The sequence below is a fragment of the Colobus angolensis genome, unplaced genomic scaffold (genome assembly GCF_000951035.1).
Source record: "Colobus angolensis palliatus isolate OR3802 unplaced genomic scaffold, Cang.pa_1.0 Scaffold444, whole genome shotgun sequence".
NCBI lineage: Eukaryota > Metazoa > Chordata > Mammalia > Primates > Cercopithecidae > Colobus > Colobus angolensis.
Genome location: NW_012117866.1, coordinates 1,915,079 through 1,937,881, shown reverse-complemented (window position 1 = coordinate 1,937,881; position 22,803 = coordinate 1,915,079). Strand labels below are relative to the sequence as shown.

Genomic DNA, 22,803 nt, shown 5'->3' with positions numbered 1-22,803 from the left:
TATATTATATTTATATACTGTGGAATTATACTCCAGTGTCTGGGAGAAGACCCAAAGTCACTGTAAGAGTGAAATGTCACCATTCTAATATAAAATGTGTGTTTTATATATCATATATGAGAGATATATATATATCCCCTTAAGCAGGTACCCACTGTTAATAATTAAGAAAGCCTTACTCAGTGTAACTCCAGGGCACAATGGTATCCTAAAGTCTCCCTGAAGCTATTCTGGTGAGCAAGTTACTCCTACATCTGACCAACAGAGATGGCAAGACTCCAGTATTTCAGCTAAAGCTAGAATTTTAAGATAGATAAGAGTTGCAGTAATTCTACCACCTGGGGGTGGCTACGACTCTCTGCTGGCCATATGAAATGCTAGGTGTTACTTCAGGGATGTGGCCTTTGGAGGGTTATTCTCATGCTCTCCTGAACCATTTGTGGAGTGGCACAGAGAAATTCTGCTGTCACAGAAAGGGAATTCTTTTTTGGATTAGAAGTATCACCAGTGTCCCATACATCAGGGTTTATCTGTCACTGCACAAATAGGTGTATCATCTCCAGTTTGAAACAATGTCCATTTCATACAGGTGAACTCAATCTAGTACTTCTTCCTGAAATAAATGGTCAAGATTTCCAAAACTTAAGTCCTGATCTCCTCCATCCATATGGAGCTCAAGGGACCCTTCAGATCGGACATTGGAAAGCAAATGAGTTATTTACAGTATAAAATCAAATCTACAAGTTTATATATAAAAGAAAAATAGTATAGGACCAAAATAAAAAGGCATAAAGTTGACAATCTGCATTTTATATGCTGGTTGAGATACAAAAGTGATGTGCTGTCTTTTGGGGGGTTTATTAAGAAAATCTCTCCACCTACTCAATGTAACTGCAGGAAATATTGGTGTTTGTTACGGCTTTTCCTTTGTTTTTCAAAAGAAGAATGCAAAATGGCATAATAGTTAAATAGGAGAAGTTGTGCTTTGCTATACTCAACTTGGATCTAATGCAGCTCCTACATAAAAGGTCATCTGGGATTCAATCAGTCAAATGCCAAGTGGACAGCAAGGTCTAAGAAGGGCACTAGAAATGAAACTCTTGCAGGATAGTTACAGGAACTAAGGAACTGGGAGGTAGACGGTGAACTCCAGCACATACTGCATCTACTTCTTGAATAACAAGAGAAGAGTGGCTCCTATCTCCCCCTAATGACTGAGCAAGAGACAAGGGGCTCAAACTTCTGCCATGGGCAGTTTATGTTGCATGCAAATCTGCCTGCCTCAAATAGATGATGGAGAATCATCCTCTCCGAAGTTTTTGGATTAGAGGATAAATTCCTCTTCGACAGTGATGGCTGGACATTCCTAATGCAAGATCTTCCCATTTAACTAGAGTCACTAAATCCATTAATTTGTGTATCATCATGCTTTTTATTAATTTACTCACTTTCACATGCCATAAGTTAACATAAAAATTTCATTCAAAACATGTTAAGAAGGACATCCCTAATCATTTTTGAAACAACTATGGAAAAGTAAGAAAATGTGATATTCAGAAACTGATTAGATTAACTTACACAATTTTTTTAAAGAATTCTGCTAGCTGAACCAAACTAACACATAAGACCTTGTACTTAGCATATAGGTTCCATAGTGTAGTCACCTTATATACCAATATTCCTTGAATTTTAATTGGCTAATTCATGACCATGCTAAAATGAAGCTTCTGATTCAGTAGACCTAGAGTGGGGATCTGAGAATTTCTAAAAAAAAAAAAAGCTCTTACATAATGCTAATGGTACCTGCCCAAGAACCACACTTTGAGAGGAAAGGTTACCTGTGACTAAATGCTTAATCAATGTTGACATATAAAAAGAGATGGCTGGAATTTCACAGATCTCAGTAACTATGCTCATAATGAGACTTGGCTAGGTTCAGACAATTTGACACATAACTTCCAAACACAGTAAATACTCATACTATGCATAGAATTGTAATTACTAGGGTACTTAACACATGGAAAACTGTAGGAGTGAAATGCTGCCATTCTACCGGTAATCCTGCCTTCACTTGACTGGGTTTCCCTCCTTGGTTTGTTCCTGAGTTCACATTGTCCCCTGGTAATTAATCCTTATTTTGTGTTGTACCTGCTTGTTGTGATAATGTTGTGATTTCCTCCATTAAATCCATCTTTGCCCTAATGGTAGTCATAACGTGTGATTTACCCTCCTGCACTTGCATCTGCTCTCACCATCTGGGATGCCTTCACGGCTCTACTCCACTATTTTCTTGGCTTAACAATAACTTGTGTGTTTTCCAGGGTGTTGCATTTGCTGGAAATAATTTAAATAACTCCAACTTGCTCTCATGTTCATGGAGCATACCAGTGTTTTCCTGCACAGATGGGGAAAAGGCACGGGGAAGAACAAAGTCATTGTACCTGTTCTGTGGAATTATACTCCAGTGTCTGGGAGAAGACCCAAAGTCAGCGTGTCTGTAGCTCAAGGGAAGCCAGTTTGGACATTGTTTCCATAGGGTTATCGACATCACAATAGAGTGGTTTCCCTGAGCCATGGGCATTCAGACTAGCAGGAAATGTTTTGAAAGAGTTCAGAGTGAACACATTGTCTTTCAATTCTTAATCCAGTAATGCCATTGTATTTCCTGGACTTTCTCTTCTTGCAAAAGATAGAGATTGGGTAATCAGGTACAGCCATTTGCTGTTTGGTATGGCTACCAGCTGAACTTGCCCTGGGAGGTGACCCAGCCTGTGCCATGGAGCAGGAGGTTGCACAGATGCTCATTGCATCATTTCTATGACAGAAGTCAATGCAAAGCTCTGGACATAGATCAGCCAGAACTTCTCCAGCAATATCCAACTGGAGGTGCATCCTTAAACCTCCAGCCTGAGCCACAAGGGAGGGAGGACTGTGAGTCGAGAATGGCCAGAGGCTATGAATAATGCACCAGGAAACAAAGCCCTTCAGAATTCTTCATATTTGTGATGCTCTACCACACCATCAAGACTCAAGTTCATGTTACAACTAGGTCTTTGCATTGGATTTTGCCATCTCTAAAGCTGAAGATACAAAATTGAAAACGATGTTTTCCTTTGCTGACACCTTGTACATCAACTACAGGTCCAAGCCTTTCTTTCCACTTGAATTAAAACATGGACAGATTAACACCTTGGTAAACTCATCGTTTATGTTTTGCAACCTCCTTAATCCATGCAACTTTCAGTTTGCCAGTCACAGCTTCTTTGTAATATCTTTCTAACTCCAGGGTGATCTGTTTGCTTTATGTGGAGACTTATGGTGTTAGTTGAGAGAAGCACTTCTTTCCCCAAGATCCTTAATACCAGTGCTATTGGTGGGCCCTTCTAGGGACTGTGGGTCCTACCAGAGATATCTTAAATATAAGGTGAGCTAGTAATAAAAAAGATAAGATGGTGCATATATCTGCTTAGTTTTCCATTATAGACGTTTTCTCATCTATGATTTTTCTACTCAATGTAATGGAGGTATAGGCACATTTTAAGCAAAGATGCTTTACACATCTGTGAAAAGAAGAGTTATCATAACAATAATGGTAAGAATAATGACAGCAGTTACCATTTATTGAGCCTGTCTTGCAAGCCAGGCACTAAGCTCTCTATTCAAAATATATGACTTCATTTAATCCAATTAATTAATTCAATTATTTCAAGCAGGCTGAATAAATTCATGGAGGAGGAATGTTGCAGTAGATTTTTTGACTGAGCTATAATTGGGCCACGACTTTAAAGCAACAGGTATTCAACTCTAGTCCTGACCCCTAATTTTGACCTCACTTTTGAAATATACACATTGGTATTCAGTGGAGTATTATTTAGAACACAGCTTTAACTCTAACTCATGGATTCTAATATATATTTCCTTTCTATGCCTTGAAAGACTTAACTAGCAAAACTAAATGTGCTTGGAATGGTTAGATGGCAGAAAAAGTATTACCCAAAACACCCTTGTAGTACCCATAGCTTCTACCTCCTCCACATCCCTTGTTTAATTTTGAACCCAGACATCTTTATAGTATCTGAAGCAAACTCAAGAACTCAGGACTTGATGGAATACTAGAATACAGGAGTGAGAAGAAAACTGTCAGAGGCCATTGGTCCAAACGGGCTTGTCTTACACACAACCTGCAGCTCCAGAGCAGGAGACTCTCCCTAGGAACCAGATAGGTCTACTGTCTGAATTCAATTCACAATCCAGAACTCTTCTCATGCAGCCAAGAAGCTCTATAGTGTAGTGGCTGTTGGGCAATCCTGACACAAGTTGCTCAACCTACCCAAACTTTGCTTTGTTGCCTTTAAACCGAAGGTGATGATAAAAGTATCTCGTAGCATAGTTGTAGGTATTACACTAAGTAATCCATGTTTAGACACATGACTAAGATAGTGTTTAGAGACGTGACTAAAATAGACTAAATGCTTTTGCATTTTAGCTATTGTAAGTCTTAAATGTTTATTATTATGGTTGTGTAATTGTGTTGCAGCTAATTATTGATAGCATTCAGATGCTCTCATGTACTTTTATTAATCCCATCTGAATTAACTAGCCTAATGGTCTTTTAATGGTCATTCTATCATGACCATTTTAGCATAGTCATGATAATTGATAACTTGATTCTTTGATAATTTCTTACGGTATATTCTTGGAAGATACTATAATAAATGGAAGATACCATGGAAATCATAGAAATAATTTGTAAAACAACATTAAACACTATTAATTTTAATTTGAGATGTAAATTCCAGGTAAGACAATATTAGTTTCAGGCTCAAGAACCTGAAATTAGGTTTGCAGCTGTTTAAACATGGTAACATCATTACAGACTTGATAAGACTCAGATATTAATGATTTATAAGCTAAATTAATGTAGAGGACCAAAATCAGTACTCTATACAATGGATTTTCAACTATGTATTACAGTTAAAAGGTTTTTTGGCTCTCTAGACCTACCTTGGTCTGGCCACAATGCCCTTACCCCATCTCTCTCAAATTTTATTTTTTTAAATTTATTTTAGAGATGGGGTCTCACTTTGTTGCCCAGGCTGGAGTACAGTGGTGCAATCATAGCTCATTGCAGCCTCAAACACCTGGCCTCAAGCTATCTCTTCTTCTATTTTTCCTGCTATGTACTGTTTCAACCTCTAATCTGAGGTTGCAAAAACCTCTTTCTGCAAAGTTTACTATTTTGTCACAAATGCAGATTTACTGGAAACTCAAATAGAAAGTAGAGAGAGAAGAAAAACATATACAATATCTACATATCCTCCATTCTTGCTGCACTGTTATCACTGGGTTTTCTGATACCCTAGTTTACTTTGAGCTTTCCACATGAGTGTAACTGAGGCATACATTTAAAATCAAGAATAGGATGATGGAAGAAAAAAATGCCATTTTTGAAGATGTGGATTCACCTGCAAGAGCAAGGGATTTAACATTAATGCCATTGAAAGCATGCTATATTCTGACTACAGCACATATGGGGAATAGCAAATTAGTGGGCAAATGGGTCACACAAAGAATCATTGAGGAATTCAGTGGAAAACAACTCCAGTACTGCCACTCATACCAGATAGCTGAGGAGAGGCAATGAAGAGTTTCTCATCTTTATGTCCCTAGTGGCTACAACTTGCCTTGTCTTTAATCATAGTTCAATTCTTGATACTGCCTTTATGTAGAAATTCCATTCCTCTACTCTTTAAAAAGTACCAAGTAAAGAAGTCCAAAATAAATATTTTTGTGGGGCTCATGTTCAGGGGCATGAATAGTTCAACTATCACACTCTAGGAGGCTGCCCAAGGGCACAGAAGTCTAACCCTGAAGTAGAGATGGCAACAGAGAACCAATGAGGCTTGCTGCATTGAACTAGTGTTTAGACAGCAGTCACCCTGAAAGTCATTCTTCTCCCTCCCAAAACAGAGGCAAGTCCTGCCACCCTATCCACTCTTGCTTTAAAAGCACGAAGAGAAACCAATGCCAAATATCAGGCAACTGGCATTGAGACAGTGTGGTACCAGTACCATGCTGTTTTGGTTACTGTAGCCTTGTAATATAGTTTGAAGTCAGGTAGCGTGTACTGGAAAAGATGACCTTGCGCAGTGACCTCCATCTTCAGTCCTAACTAGACTGGTTCAGTGGCAAAGTGAGAAGAGTATTACTTAGAATACTCTCAAATTAAGAAATGCTTCAAGCAGGACTCTGATGCAATTGCAAGCAGAGGGACTGAGGAATTTCATTAGAATAAAGATCTTCCTCCAGGAAATGACTATTCTGTGAATGGTCATCTTGGCATATGGCATGCAGTGGATCAAAGCACATGGCATGCAATGCAGAACATGGTAAGGAATGACAAGACTATGGACCAAACCAAGCAGAGGCCATCTGCAGAGCCACGAGTAGCTAAAGGATTTATTGGCTTTGGGTGAGACATGGTGGAAGGAAATATGCTACATATTATGTGTAGTTTGGTGCGTGCTTTTATGTAAATCCATATGAATGTAGATGTATATTCTATGGTGTGGATCCAGGCAGTAACACCACTTGTGGATGTTATAACTCAATGTATACTGTTCTGTGCAAAGATTCCCTTTCCATCTCCCAAACTGAATAGACTGCAACCCTTCTTGGCCAATGATATCTGAGCAAGACCCACTCCTGTCTACAAGAGCTGTGTTTTGTACAGATGCATCCCCATGCTGGGACACCCTCTCGGGAAGTTCTGCAAGGATAAAGTTACAAAGAAATAGTAACACAGAAGCATCTACTCTGTCTGTAAGTATGGTAATTCTCTCTGTTTCCAAATAAATTGTAATGTCATTTCACGTCTCTCCTTCTCCTATGCTTAATTGCAAGGCAGCACTATGCAAAACCAAAATGTCAAGTCGTGTAAACAAAACAAAATAGTTTTTCTCAAAGTCAGTGCTCAAAGCTTCAAAGATTGTCAAAGATGCTTGTTTTCTCTAGGTTTTTTTCTTCCTAAAGTATGGTATATTTACTTGCTACAAATCGGATGCATAAACACATTTATAGATGGTTGTTACTGATGAAACTTGGCAGACAAGAAATAGCTGTTGTCGGTATAGGTATTTGACAGGTAATTCCACCTTCAAGTGATTAAAGTTAAAAGACTTAAAATGCTGTAATTTTGTCATTTTTGTTTTGTTCTGGCTATTGTCTTACCTTAGAATTAAAAAAAAAATGATGACAACAATGTTCTTTCACTAACAATTTTCTACAAACTGGAAGCATGAATAGGTGCAAAAGTTAGATTTTGCCATGACTGACTAAATGGAGTTCATTTGGATGAGCATCACTGAGTATTTGTTTTAAAATTTAAGTAATTGATGAGCTAAATTAGTCAGGGTACACCCACTGTGAGTGACCTTAAATAAACAAAATGTTGTGTTAAGTATGGCAAGCACCAAAGTAATCCCAGAAACAGCAGAGGTCTGTTCTGTTTTCATTTTTTGCTTCAACGGTATCTGGGGTACCCAATGAGAGATCCATTTTGCATTGGGAAGGAGTCATGTATGAAAGTACATGCTACGTTATAATCTTCTCTTTTTTTCTACTTCTTGAGAGCAAATAAAATGACTTACAGAATTCTGTTGTAAAGAAACTTTCCTTCCCAAGTGCTTACCTCCCCAAAAAAGCATTAAGCCACTGTTGCCCCCAAACCAGAGGCTCTGCATGCCATGTTGAGAGATACAGTCCAAGTGGGTGAGCCCAGAAATCAACCTAAGACAGACAGTTAGCTCCCAGCAGACTCTGTGAGCAATCCTGGATTCCTACTCCACGGGGCTTGTCGGAGAAGTGACTCTTCAGATTGCAGGCAGAGAAGTGTGCTCACATGATCTCAGATGACAAAGCTATGGAAATACTTCATTTACTCCATTTTTCTTATGGTGAGATACCAAACCAACGAAAGGTCACAAGACTCGAACACATGAAATTGTGTCCCAGGAGAGCTATGGCCATTTGCTCCCCTTTCCTACCAAAAAGCAAACTAAAATATATTTGGAGGAGAGACGGCAAAGTCAAGATGCACAGAAAGGAGAATCAACTGATGCTGTGATGCAACAAAAGCTCTGTGTGGAGGTTTCCTAATAATAGTGAACATTTGTCCAGTGCTTAATACACCCAAGGCACTCTTCAAAACATCCCCAGCAAGAAAGGCAATGAAATGATCCCACTTTACAGAGAAAGAAGTTGGGGCTCAGTGAGAGAGGTCACCTGCCCACATTTAACAGCCAGGGGTTGGTCAGTGGGGGATAGAATCACATGCAATCTTGTCACAGCCTGTGTCCTTTCTTGGCACCGCTGCTGCCATCAATATGTTGAAGTCAGAAGTGGTATGATATCATTGTCCCAGTATACACTGTGGGGGGTAGAACCATATACACATGGCTCTGAATGTTGCCTCTGCAACCTGCTGATTTTGTGAGCTTGCTGAGACTAGTTACTACCTTCCTATGCACCTTGGTTTACACATCTTTAAAATGGGATAATACAGTTCCATTCTCAGAGGCCTGCCATGAGAACTACTATGAATGCATAACACCTGGCAGACAGTAAGTATACAGTAAGAGAAGAACAAGTAAGTTTATTAGTAGTAGTATTATCAGTGGAGCAGATGGCAGTGGCAGCATGACAACAGGACACGGTCTAATGTGACAGTGAAAACCACAAGAGCAAGGAGATGAGATGGCAACATAGCACTGAACCCCTAATTTAATGCTGCCTGGACCATTAAGGGCCTTTTGGTTTTTGAAAATGGTCCCATGACGCCAAAGAAAGGGCTCAGATCAAGAATTGTCTGCTTTCAATTAAGTATGCATTCATTCATGGGATAGAAATGTCTTCTCTTCAAATGATCTCAGGAGTTGTATTTCTCTTCCCTCTTTTCTAAATGCAGAAATCTAAACAGCTTGAGCACTGGTTTCGTAAGATTCCAGAAACAAGGAGAACATAGACCAATTTCTGCCTCTATCTTTTCCCTAGCTCTCTTTGCAAAAGTGACATAACTACTCTAGAAGAAACATATTCTGTCTGTAATCCCAGCACTTTGGGAGGCTGAGGTGGGCGACTGACTGAGCTCAGGAGTTCAAGACCAGCCCAGGCAACATATTAAAACCCTGTCTCTACAAAATACATACATACTTACAAAAATTAGCTGGGCATGGTGGCACATGTTTATAGTCCCTGCTACTTGGGGGGCTCAGGCAGGAAGATTGCTTGAGGCTGCAGTGAGCCGAGATCACATCACTGCACTCCAGACTAGGTGACAAAACGAGACCTCATCTCTTAAGGAAAAAAAAAAAAAGAGAGAGAGACACATTCCTGGCTTCATGACCATCACAGGAATCTGGGTGGGGGACATGACTGTACACCTGGATCCAAATGAGATCCCATAGGTAAGGACCCACAGGTAAGGGCAGGATGCACAGTAGCACCAGCCAGCTGTTCCCTCCTCACTGGTTGGGGAAGACATCTGGGAGCAAAGTAGGAGGCTCCCTTTGGAGACAATTGAGAAAAGCCCCTCCTTCACTTGATTTCAAGGCTTTGTGCTCCTCATCCAAGTGGGAATGGTAGCACCAGAGGAAAATAGCTCTTGGAGGGTACAGTCACCAAACCATCCCTCCCTCCCCTGTGCGCAAACTACTTTCCCAGCCCTAACCTTGCCCCTGCCTGCTCACATGGGTTGCAGATCACTGTTGCTGTCCCATGGGACCAAGGGAAGGCCAACCACCTGATGACCCTCACCTCCTCCTAAAACCCCACCCAGAAATGGTGACTACAGAAGCCAGTCCAAAAGTGAGGCTGTCAGAAGCCATCAGCAGCTCCCAGAAATCATAGGTTGCTCTTGACAGCTCTGGCAGTTAAAGCCCTCCTCGTGGTCCTAACTCATCTGGCTGGTGGATGCCATGACCACCATGAGGACCTCATGCACTTGTAAGGGGAGCTTGGCTTCACCACCAATCTCCTGCAGTGACAGTGTAGGTTTGAACTAAGTATTGCTGCCCACTCAAGGGTGGATCTAGCTTGATGAATCAGCCGATGCTAGACCTCATGGGAAGAGACTACTGGGCTACAGCCACCTGGCTTCCAGTGGTTTCATTATGGTGACCCTCTGCATAGCCCTTGCAGAAAAGATCCTAACTGGATTTCTACCACCTGAAGACAAAATATAGCACTGGGCCACCAACACTTGTCCTACCCAAGTTCTAAGAGGCCCCACACCAGCTGAGAGTACTGATCAATCAAGACCCAAATCCACAAGAAAGGCAAATAACACATGGTCCATCACACACACACACACACACACACACACACACACACACACACACACACACAATTTCCTCCACTGATGAAATATCTAACTGTAAAACATGAAGCTATATACATATTGGGCGAAAATACAAGGGAAAGGGTGTATACATATGGGCTGAGTATCCCACATCTGAAAATCTGAAATCTGAGATGCTCCTAAGTCCTAAACTTTTTGAGTGTCAACATGATGCTCACACAAAGGAAATGCTCATTGGAGCATTCTGACTTTCAGATTTTTGGATTAGGGATGCTGAGCTGGTGAGTAGAATACAAATATTCCCAAATCTGAAAAAATTCCAAATCTGAAACACTTCTGGTCCCGAGTATTTTGGACGAATATTTGAGTATTTTGGATACTCAACCTGTAATTTGTAGAGGAGTAAGAAAAGCTTATTTAAAAAAAAAAAGTCTTCCAATTATAAGCCCCAGATATCATGAAGGAAAGGTCAGGTCTAACTACAAAAATTTATTGCAAAAGACTCTTTAAATAGAATGAAAAGACAAAAAAAAAAGGTAGGAAAAATATTTGCAACATACAATAAGTAAAATGTTAATGTTCTTATCATATAAATATTGCAAACAAATCAATTAGAAAAAGATCTACAATCCAATAGAAAAGTGACCAAAGAATATGAACCAACAATCCTTGGGAGAAGAAATATAACCCTGTACTAATCCCACACACAACAGAAAAAAATAGTGAACTAGCATTTTTCACCTGACAGATGTAAAAGAGACTGATAATATCCAGGGTTGCTAAGAGCATGAGGAAATTAGCGCTCTCATTGATCATCAATGGGTGTCCTACTATCATGGTGAAAAAAAGAGTATACCTATTTTAGGCAATATCAAATGAAAGCAAAGTTTTTATGCTCTTTGATCCAGCTAAGTTTGATCTTGGCTGAATTTTTATTTCAAAACTATTCCACCAGTTCACACAGCTTTACAGAATATTCACTTACAGCACTACTTGAAATACAAAAAATAAAAAATAAAATAAATTGTTTAAAAAGGAACTCAGATGTCCCTCACAGAGGAATGATTAAACGAATTGTAGTCTAAGAAAGGTAAAATGAACATCGAAATGCTGATATGGAAAAATGACCAAATAGATAGTTGAGTGAAAAGAGAAAACTGCAGAATAGCATATAGAGTTTGTGTAAAATATTCCTAATAGTCATATCTTGATATTACTACGTCATACTGGCAACATATAAACAATAAATCTATCCAGCAAACTGTTATTGATGCTACCTATTTAGGGGTGAGATTTCATGAGGCATTCCCTTTCTGTATTGTTTGTGTCTATATTCTTCGGTTTTGCATACTGCGGATTACTTTGGTAATCAGAAAACCATGTATACAAAGTGTGGAAAACACTAAAAAAACCACAGAAGACTGAGGCAGCGATTTAAAATTTGTTTCTGTTGCAAAGTGGTATGTGACATGCTACTTCACATTCATCCCCAGAACTCTGCTTTTGAACTACATTAAATCATAGACCTTAGCTCTCAGTGACCTCATCTTAAGCCCCTGCATGAAGAGAAAGCTGTACAGACATCATAGAAAGGCACAAGAAAAGCATAAATTCTGGGACAGTCGGCGAGCATCTCACAGCTACTCTCTCCTCCAACCCACGCCTCGTCACTCACAAAGACTTCCCAAACACACACTTCTGAAAGTGACAATCAATAGAAAATCTTGACATACGCGATTTTATTTCGATTGACCAAAAACTCACTTTCTTCCTGCAGTAATGAAAGGAATAAGAACCCTAGATAAAATTACATTCCAGTAACAAATGGTCTATCCTATTTGAGAAAGCCTTGTATTTTAAAAAGTATACACAAAATACTCCCAAACAGCAAAACAGCACATATCCTAAAGTGTACTATATACCTTTACAGTCAAGCATGTAACTGACGATTTTTAAACTGTCTCTTTAATAAATATGTTTGGCAATCGCGTAAAGAGAATCACGCATAAGTGGGTTTGTATTAGTTATTCCTTTGCAATGTAGGGGTTGTCATCACCTCCTAGATGTTTTCTTGAAGTTTCAAAACCTCATTATGCATGTTGCATTCAGGTAAACAGTGGTCTGTAATGGAAATGATTTCATTTTTCTCCTGTCTAGATCTGCTTGAACAAAAAATTGGTTCATTAGGTAGTGGAGGCTTAATACCAGCCCCTGTCAAAAGTCCCTGAGAAGATACTGTCTATCTGCAATTTCATGATTATCATAGCAATCTCAGCAATACGGGTGTGCAATGACACGATCAGAGGTCATATTTCATCTGATCCAGAGCTCAGCTATGACTGCAAGCATATACCAAGAGCTGATAGTCTGAATAAACCATGGATTTCTTTTTTTATTTTTGTAAACTGCAGTTTCCACTGTGGGGAATTAACATTACATTAGCATTATTAAAATAAGTAGATTTCACAAACTCATTTTTTAAAAAGTGTGATTTAGGATGCAGTGGGAGATAAATTTAATGTAAACTATCATGTGTAAACACACACACACATACACACATACACACAGATAACTTAAAGCCTTTGAAAGACATTTCCTAAAGGGGATATCCAGTGAAGAAAAACACCACTGTGAAAATAAAGCCCAACTTGTTGCTTCACTTGAGTTTTAATCATTGTGTCATAGATGACTTGGGATTCATAAATGGAAAGTGTTGGCTGAATATTTAAAATATGCCTTGTAAGTGGTCATGGATTTCACCAGGTCCTCCGATAAGCATTAGGGATTAAGGAAAGATTCTGACTCCACTGGATAAATGGCAACAGATTTTTTTGTAGTTTAATTATTTTTTTTAAACACAAGAAAAATGTCTGACCTATTTGGGAATCAATATAATGTGGTATGTGTAATTTTTAAAAAGAGCTGCTCTCTTTCAGTCATCATTTTAGCAAATATTTTATTTTTTTAAATCATAATGCCCAATGCTAGAACATGTGTAGTGTACAATAAATTGGTACAATCAATGTATTTTTCTGATATTTAGCTTTCTACCATTTGCTTTGTATGAGATCTTCCTATATCTCAGAAGTTTTCTTTTTATTTTATGTTGATGATGCACATGGTTTTTAAGTCTTTTGTCATTGGCCTTTTTGTTCAGTTTATGTTATATTTTTACCTGACATCAGGAAATTTTAGATTTCATGAAGTAAAATTCAGCAATCATTTTCTTTGAGTTAGTTATTTCTTGGCTTTTGTGCTCAGAAAGACCTTTCTCAACTATCCTGTATATCAGATAAATACATCTCAATATATTTTCTGGAATTCTTCAGTAGTTCCATTTTCCAAACACAATCTGCATGGGGAACGTATTTGAATATATAAGGAACAGCAGGAATAGCACAGTATGTAAGACAGACCAGATTAAAATCCTAGTTATCATATGTCATCTCCATGACTTTGGGCAACTTACTTTAATCTTCTACACTTCTTGTAAAATTGACTTCTTTATTTTGAGCATGCTTCCCCCTGCTTCCTCCTCTTCATCTTCATTATTTTCATCATTATCACCATCTTCACCATCATCATTACCACCATCATCGGCATCGCCATCATCATACCCATCATATCATCACCACCATTATCACCATCATCACCATCATGAGCATCATCATCATCACCACCCTCATCAGCAGCACCACCATCACCATCATCATCATCAACACAACACCATTATTACATCATTTAAGCACATGCAAAACACCACAATGCCAGATACTAGGGAATTAACTACAATCGCTCTCCTAAAAGTTTAATCATACTATCACAATTATTGTGTAATCCATTCTTAGCCATCTGCCTTGAAGGATCACCTTTACATTTACATTTTACATGAAATTCTTTTTCTGGGCTTCCTGCTCTGTTCCATCATGCTGTCTAGTCTGGAGCCAGTGTCACATGGCTCTATTTATTTATTTTTATTTGAATTATATGAAGTGCATGTTTAAAACAAAATGAAAATTAAAAACGTATTTAAGAATTCATTCCACACCCAACCATTGCTGCGGAAGCAGATGAGAGAGAGACTAGGGGATACATTTGCTTTTCTTAAGAGTTTTAAGACAAAATGCTTCCACGTTCTATTTCTTATTGCTCCAAGTGCATCCCCCTGCACATCACATCCCACCGGGATGTGTGTCACAGTCATGAAGAGATAACCAGTTGTATAGTCTCAGCAGTTAGCTCTTAATACTGTCCTAATGCCATTGAGCTAACAGATGGGGCTGTGCTGGACAAAGAGGGAAGCCAGCTTGCTTAGTGTGCACGGACCACCTCCCTGACTCCCTGAAACCTATTAAAAACCTGAAACATTGGCAAGTAACCAATGATTGAAATAATTTTCAAGCCTCAATTTTGAGTGTTTGATAATATTGGAAGCTCAGTTAACGAATGAGTGGTCCATAATGGCTCTACATTCCTCCTTACAAAGTAAACCATTATGCATCCCCTCTCTCTGCCTGGCTATAAACCTCCACCATGAAAGTGAATAAAGATAATCAGCCCTAGGAATCACAGGACAGCTGTGCATGGCATCTTTGCTGGTGCACTGTCATATGAAGGCACCAGCTGAACACACTGGCTTCCCAATTCCATGATCTCCCCAACACCAGGAACTTGCCTTCCATTCATCATCCAGCAGGCACGCCATGCACCTGGGAATACCTGGAGTGATTCAGCCTCTGGAATATAAACACTTCCACTCTGTTCCAGCCTTCCAACACCTTTGCTGCAATCTTGTTTGAATCTCCAGTCCATCATCACAAGCCACCAGCTCTCTTCCTTCCTCATCCCCCACCACCATCCGCCACTTCAGTCCTTCTCTTGCTAATCACTCAAATTCCACTGCCCAGTTGCCTTTTGTGATGCTCCCTGCTAGCAAAACTTCAATCATCAATAAGTTTGGTGATCCTACTTCCTGGCTCTGCATTGAACTGAAAATCTACATACCTATGTGCCAACACCCAATTCATGGTCTCCAAGCAGAGATGAGCGCAGACAAAGCCTGATAAGTCATCCCTTGGCACAAATTCTTCCATTCCTTTTGAAAGAAATATCCAACCTCATTGACCTCAGCTCCTCAAATATCATTCTCTGTAATACACTATAATTCTAAAATTTACAGGAGCTACATTCACTTGTCCCTTTTCAGCCCTTCTTGATGTCTCTGAAGTACTCGTTGGTATTGATCCTTCTCTCTTGAAATGCTCTTTGCTCCTGAATTCCCTGACCACACTTCTCTGAGTCTGTCTTACCAGTTTCTGGCTGTTATCTTGGTTTTCTTTTGGGGGTTCTTCCTGCTGTGACTTTCCTTTGGATGCTGGACTGGATCTTCCATCCTCACTGTGCACCAGAAGTGAGCACATGATTGTCACTTTTTAAAGAAGGTTGCATTGATCAAAAATAAGAACGTTTAAGAAATTCAAGATAGAAAAGTGATATATTAAATCCCAGGGGAAATATACAGCCTTAAGATCCAGGCTAGACTCTGTATAGGACAAAGAATGTCAAATAGAACATGGGCTTTTGCTTTTTTGGGTCTTACAGTTTTTGAGAAGGAGAGACATGAAGGTTGATTTCTAAACTCTTATCCTGGATTAGATGGAAACAAACTGTGGGTCACAAGTTGCTCAACCGACTTAAATATTCTTGCAGAACAATCTCATCCATGCCCGTGGTTGGACTACTATTTCCATACATAGGAGAAAGCCAAGTCAATCTTATTTATATCTGTGTTCCTAGTAATTCCTGGCACCTTAGATCAGGCCTTGCAAATATCAGGCACCTGACCTCCATACTTTCACTTTTAAAATTTCCTTATTGAGTACCTAATGTGTACCTGGTCTATAGAACTTGAAGGAAATCAAAATATTTTACCACAAAATATATTAATTTCATATATGCTGAGATGGCTGTCAGAGAGCCTGCAAGGAGAGTTGTTTTTGTGGAGGAGATTTGCATCTGTAGAAACTCTGTATTCATGCAATCAGGACTTCCCTCGTCCAGATCTAGGAAATATGAAATGAGAGTCCTACACCTTAAAGATCTGAAAGAAATGTTTACTGGCCAAGCATGTTGACTCATGCCTGTAATCCTAGCACCTTGGGAGGCCAAGGTGGGAGGATCACTTGAGCCCAGGAGTTCAAGACCAGCCTGGGCAACGTAGTGAGACCTTGTCTCTACAAAAAATAAAATTATTAGCTGGGTGTGGTGGCATGCACCTGCAGTCCCAGCTACTCAGGAGGCTAAAGTGGAAGGATTGCTTGAGCCCAGGAAGTCGAGGCTGCAGTCAGCCAAGATTGAGCCACTACCCTCCAGCCTGGGTGACAGAGCAAGATCCTGTCTCAAAACAAACAAACAAGCAAACAAACAAACCATTTGCCACTTATTTTATCGGAGGGCTGCCATGATGCAAGCTCCCATTCTTTTTGTAACCTCAATATGGTATACAAGCTTCGGTATCCCACAGAGTGTTACGTAACCACTCTGTGATGCTCCCTGTGTGCAGATTAATACAGTTTTTATGACTTTTCTCCAATTAATCTGCGTTTTGTGAGTTGATTTTTAGAGAAACTTCAGAGGGTGAAGGGGAAGTTTTCCCCGTGGCCCCTACAGATTCTAAAAGTAGATGTCTTCTACATACATTGAATCAGAAGACTTTTGTCCATGTAAATGAACCTATTTACAGAGGGGTTATTCATTGCATGCTACAGTCCATACTTTCACAATTATTGTAGTCCAAACCTCCTAGAAAGAGTCTGTTTTAAAATGAATAATCCATTACAACCATGTCTGATAATCTGGGCCCTGCTTAGAATTATGCTGCAAGTTTGAAGGGCTTAGACCAATACCTATGCTTCCCCATTCCCAGAGTTTTCTTGTGTTTCTAGAGGTTCTTGACACAATCCTGAGCTCTTATGAATGAGGCTCTCCAGTTTATTCTCCATCCCTCAAGACGAGTTGAGTGCATGGTCCTTGCTGCTACACTGAGTTGCACACGACTGACTAAATGTCAGGCATGGTAAACACGCATTCATTCTGTAACATCCCTCAAGCTCTTCGCATGAATTCACCACTTATTTCTCCTCCAGGTTGGTTCTCTGTGCCCAGAGGGTACAGTAGCAATGTCCAGGTCCTCCTGCAGGGCAGGCGGAGGGGAGGGAAAGAAATCAAACTGAGGGTTGCCCTGTCATGCTCAGTCAACAGGGGATGCCTCAAGTTACCAGTCCCGAGCAACTGAACAACAAATGCACAAAGACTTCTAGAACTCCATCTAAAGATAAAGACTCGCCATTCTTGTTTGAAAGAATCTCATAAAACCAGTTGATTCCACAGTTGATTCCAACTCTCAGCAGTGGAAGGGTGTTTTTTCATTTTTTTCCACAGGAAGGCTTTCTTTCTTTCTTTTTTTTTTAAGATGGAATCTCACTCTGTTGCCCAGGCTGGGGTACAGGGGCACAATATTGGCTCATGGCAATCTCCACCTCCCGGGTTCAAGTGATTCTCCCATCTCAGTCTCCCAAGTAGCTGGGATTACAAGCATGTGACGCCATGCCTGGCTAAGTTTTGTACTTTGATTAGAGACATGGTTTCGCCATGTTGGCCAGGCTGGTCTTGAACTGACAGCCTTAGGCGATCCACCTGGGATTACAGGCAGGGGCCACCACACCTGGCTAGGAATGTTTGAGTGGAAGCCAGATATTTGTTTTAGCATTCACCTTCTTGTTCTCTGCTTGAATGTTTCTTTGTAATAGTACAGAACTTGCTAGTCTAATCCTGAGCAAAGGCTGATTTATGATTCCTTCATGTGGTTCTATTAATAGCACAGGGCTCTGAGTGAACGCTGATTGCATGCAAATTCCACTTCACAGACGAGCTGTGATAGATATAATGGTGTAAGCTGTAGATAAGAAACCCCTGGTCAGAACTACAGCCGTCCTTCCATGTGACCCCCAACCATGAACAGGTTTATGAAAAATGTCAGTCTATTTCCAAAGGAAGAGAAACAGCCAGAAGGACACGCCTCCAAAATGCTTGTTGCATACTGGAGAACAATGAAATTTTACACGTTTGTTCCTCCCTGATGCCTGGGCTGCTTCAGAATTAACTGGAATTGAAAATCAGACTTTGCAATAGCACCATGATTGCCCACAGAATTCCACTGTGGGTGTGTCCTGCTGAAATGATGTGACTGCTATATCCAACATGCACAGCACCCCTGCTCTTCCTGCTTCCCAACTGTTCAAGCACTTTATCTGCACCTCCCTCAGGACATTCCCCACTTTCTGCCCTGAATTGTTATAGGATCTCCTGAAAGAATCTTAAATTTCTTAGTATCTTGTATGCCGAACATTCTCCCCTAAACCTGTAGTCTTATCATCATTGCACCCCACTCCCACCCTGCACTGCCAAAAAACATTTAAGCACACAGTTAGCATCCAGTCAACATGACTAATGAATGAACTAGATCTTTCCTGGAGACACGTTGTTGATTGTGCACTGACATGATGCACGCTTTCTTATTACATGGAAAGAAAAGAAAGAAAGTGGTGTAGATTTCAGGTTCTAGGTGGGACACCTGCATTTGAACACATGCTCATCCATTATGAATTCTGTAATCTGAGGTGGGTGTACCTAACCTGCAAGCCTCACTAGCCTTACCTGTGGAATGGGAATGATGAGAACATCACCTGCTGCACAGGGACCACTGGCAGCACAAAATGAGGTAAGATGCTGAGACTCAGAAACTGATATCCGCAAAGACTGCCTTTTGACATGCTAAACCGAAGAAGCCTCAAGTTTCTCTAACCTCCCCTTCATCCCACACACAGTTTCTCCCATAGAAGGTGAAGCTCTTTTATCTGCCTAAGATCCAGACCCCCGCAAGGAGAACTTTTTTTTCCCTTCCCCTCCCTGTAATTTCATTGTCTATTGCAGAAAAGAAGACCAAGATATGACTAACCCCGAGGAGATCCTTTTCCAAGTACGATCTCCAAGGATCATTTAAATTACAAGTTAATTTCTGTTCCTGTATCAATAATTCTCCCTAGCAATCATTTATTGCCCCTCAACAGAGCTCTTCTTCTCCCTGACCCGTATAACCTGTGTTACCAGGATCCAAGCCCCCATCCTATATAAAATATATAGGAAAGAAAAATATATGTATATATTTTTCTTTCCTGGAGTACAGTGGCATGATTTTAGCTCACTGCAACCTCCGCCTCCTGGGTTCAAGCGATTCTCCTGCCTCAGCCTCCCAAGTAGGTGGGATTACAGGCACGCACCACCATGCCCGGCTAATTTCTGTATTTTTAGTAGAGACGGGGTTTTATCATGTTGGCCAGGCTGGTCTCAAACTCCTGACCTCAGGTGATGTGTCTGCTTCAGCATCCCAAAGTGCTGGGATTACAGATGTGAGTCCCCAGGCCTGGCCCAAGCCCCCATCCTTTCTGTAACCTCAGGATGGTGTATAAGCTTCTGGACCCCATTGGGAGGTTGGGTCTTCATTACGAGGGCTCTTGTGTATGCACATTCAATAAATTAGTATGCCTTTTCCCCTATGAATCAATCTGCCTCATGCCAGTGATTTCCTGACAAGCTTTATGGGACCAAAAGCCTACGGCTCCCACAAATACATGTGCTATCAGGGCCCAGCATGGGGCCAGCTCTCAATGTTAGTCACTCTGATGATTAAAATCGTGTTGACCACCCCATGAATTCTCACAGAAGAATCATATCTCCTGGATTTCAACTGCCCTTGCGTAGTTGTACTGAGAGGCCCCTTCTGTAGCTCTCACAACATCTGTATGAAGTCAGTCTTTCTCTAGTTACGGTAACAATGAGACACAGCACTCACTCAGCTAAGGATAAGGCAGAAAGTCACAATCATGGGCAGTAGAATTGGCGTACAGTTACATAATAAAGGCTCTTGGTTATTGAATTTGCCTTTCCAGGCTTAAAGAAACCTGCGGGGGACAAAGTGATGATCCATAGAATTACACAGCCATCAAACATGTAGAGAGAACATGCTCTGAGTGACTGAGATGCGCCCTTACTAGTTAACTGCTTCCATCTCAGTTTTCCTTTGTGCAGGCAGTGTTTCTTCTTAAGCAAATATCCCCCTTTTATTTTATTACATAATTATTCAGAATGCAATAGTCCCCTCCTGTGCAATAAGGAAAAGCCCTTCTTGGAAAGAAGAAATATTCTTTAGAACACTTACATGTATCAGATTTAAAAAACAAAAACTTTCTTAAAAATTCATGGAATGCTTAGGGGAAGGATTTTATCTTTTGGCCAAAAACAAACAAACAAAAAAACAAACAAAAAACCCACAATCCTCTATAAATCAGGGGCTGAGGCAGGTCTCGAAGATTGAAAATACTCTCCAAATACTTTAGAGAGAACTAGTAGTGATACAACACTGGAAGTTAAACTTTCTAATGAGTCAGGCATGTATGCCATGCTAATTAAATAAAATGTAATCAACAGGTGTGATGAGATCAGTGTGAGGTTGCTTGATAGCCAACAGAAGTCTTAGAGTTGCATAAGCAGCCTGACACATTAAAATAGAACACTCATTAAAGAGAGAAAACATTCTACTGATTTACACCACTAAGACTGAAAACTATAAATTGATTTATGTGCAACATTTTAGAAAGGAAAACAATAAAAGAATGCAGGCTTGTATTGGTATATGTACGAGCCGTAAGCATAAGGTACTCTTCTTATAAATCTTGTTAGAGAGAATGTTCTGGTTTTGTTTTTCCTAGTTAGTATTACAAATGATACTCACTCTCATTACTTTATAGAATCACAGACTATTAGAGAAGAAAGAACCTCAGAACTTGCCTAATTTGAATCCTCCTATCAAGATGACAGAGCAGAGGCCTGAAGATATAAAACATCTCCCAAGTTCACAGAAATAATTAAAGAAACACCTAGAAGCTGGAAGAAGAGTCCAGTCTTGTTTCTTAAGAAGGTGCTCCTTCCATGATTTAAAACAAAACAGAACAAAATTTGTTCTGACAATCACCATAGTAGGTGACCACCACCGCCATCAATTTGCTGCTTTAAACAAACAAACAAACAAACAAACATAACTGGGAAGCAACCTTCATGCATTTCCAAAACATCTGGATCCAAAGGTTAGAAACTACCGAGTTAGTTCACCAAAATAAATGGAGAGAAGAATGAGAGAAAAAGTAAAAGGGAACAAACATATGAAAATCTTCAGCAACCTGAGTGAGTACTGGAATATGGACAAAATGGTCTCTTCTGTCACTCTGATACCATCCAGATGGGCCCAGCAATGTAAAAGTAAGAGGCAATGCTGCTAGAAAAGACTTGAAATTGTGAGAAGTTCCGAATGGACTGGAATGCTGATTTTTCATTCCTTTGTGTAACTCACACACTAAGGCCTTCCCTACCTCATTGAGCACGAGGTTGCATGCTAGCCAACTCCTTAGCTGTGTACAGCTAAGAGACCCCAGGTGTAATCCCCCATCCTGGGACCTCTGAGCTCTGCAAGAGAAAATAAAAGCATAGGGATGATGATGTCCTGTAGATATGGAAGACATGCATTTTAACTTAAACAAAGCTTCAGTAAGGAAGTCTTCCCAATGTCAGTGAAAAATGCCACATTTCTCAGAAATAGGGTTATTTGCTCAGGAAGGGAGAGAAGGAGTTTGGAGAACAAGGAAAGCTTTGCTGTCCTTAGATGCAGCAAGAAGAACACAAGGACCTCGTCACTGTTGCCCTGAGAGCCTCGCCAAGTGTGTAGCCAGCTGCAGGTATTCTCGATCCAAAATCCATCACACATCTAACTGCTAATGACAAGGCATTGTTCATATTTCATTGTTGATAGAATAAGGGATAATAAGGACTAAAGTTTTGCCTCCTTTCCTCCATGAATCTCTTCCATCTGCAGCCCACAGACTAGACTTCCCCTGAAATGTATCCACTGGCAACTGCAGACATGCACAAGAGGGTAAAGATATATATATTTTTTAAGAGACAAGGTCTCACTCTGTCACCCAGGCTGGAGTGCAGTGGTGCGATCATAGTTCAGTGCAGCCTCAACCTCCTGGGCTCAAGATCTCCTCCCACCTCAGCCTCCCAATTAGCTGGGACCACAGGCGTGTACCACCACACCCAGCTGATTTTTTTTATTTTTATTTTTTGTAGAGATGGGATCTCCCTATGTTGCCCGGACTGGTGAAGGTGCTTTTTGTATTCTATTTACCTTTCAGAATCAATGCATTTTTGGTTACTTTCAAAAAACCCCATACATTTGCTGTCTCTAAAGGCATCAGGAACATAGATGGAAATACACAGGAAGGAAAACACAAGGAGGCAAAGACTTATCAGTTTTCTAAGAATTCACTGAGGAG

At 40.2% G+C, this 22,803-nt stretch overlaps 1 protein-coding gene across 2 annotated transcripts in view; it reads right to left on the bottom strand.

Annotated features, from left to right (window-relative positions):
- The window catches only part of STS (steroid sulfatase (microsomal), isozyme S), a 206,365-nt gene that overhangs the window by 50,258 nt on the left and 133,304 nt on the right, over window positions 1–22,803 (bottom strand). The window lies entirely within an intron of this gene.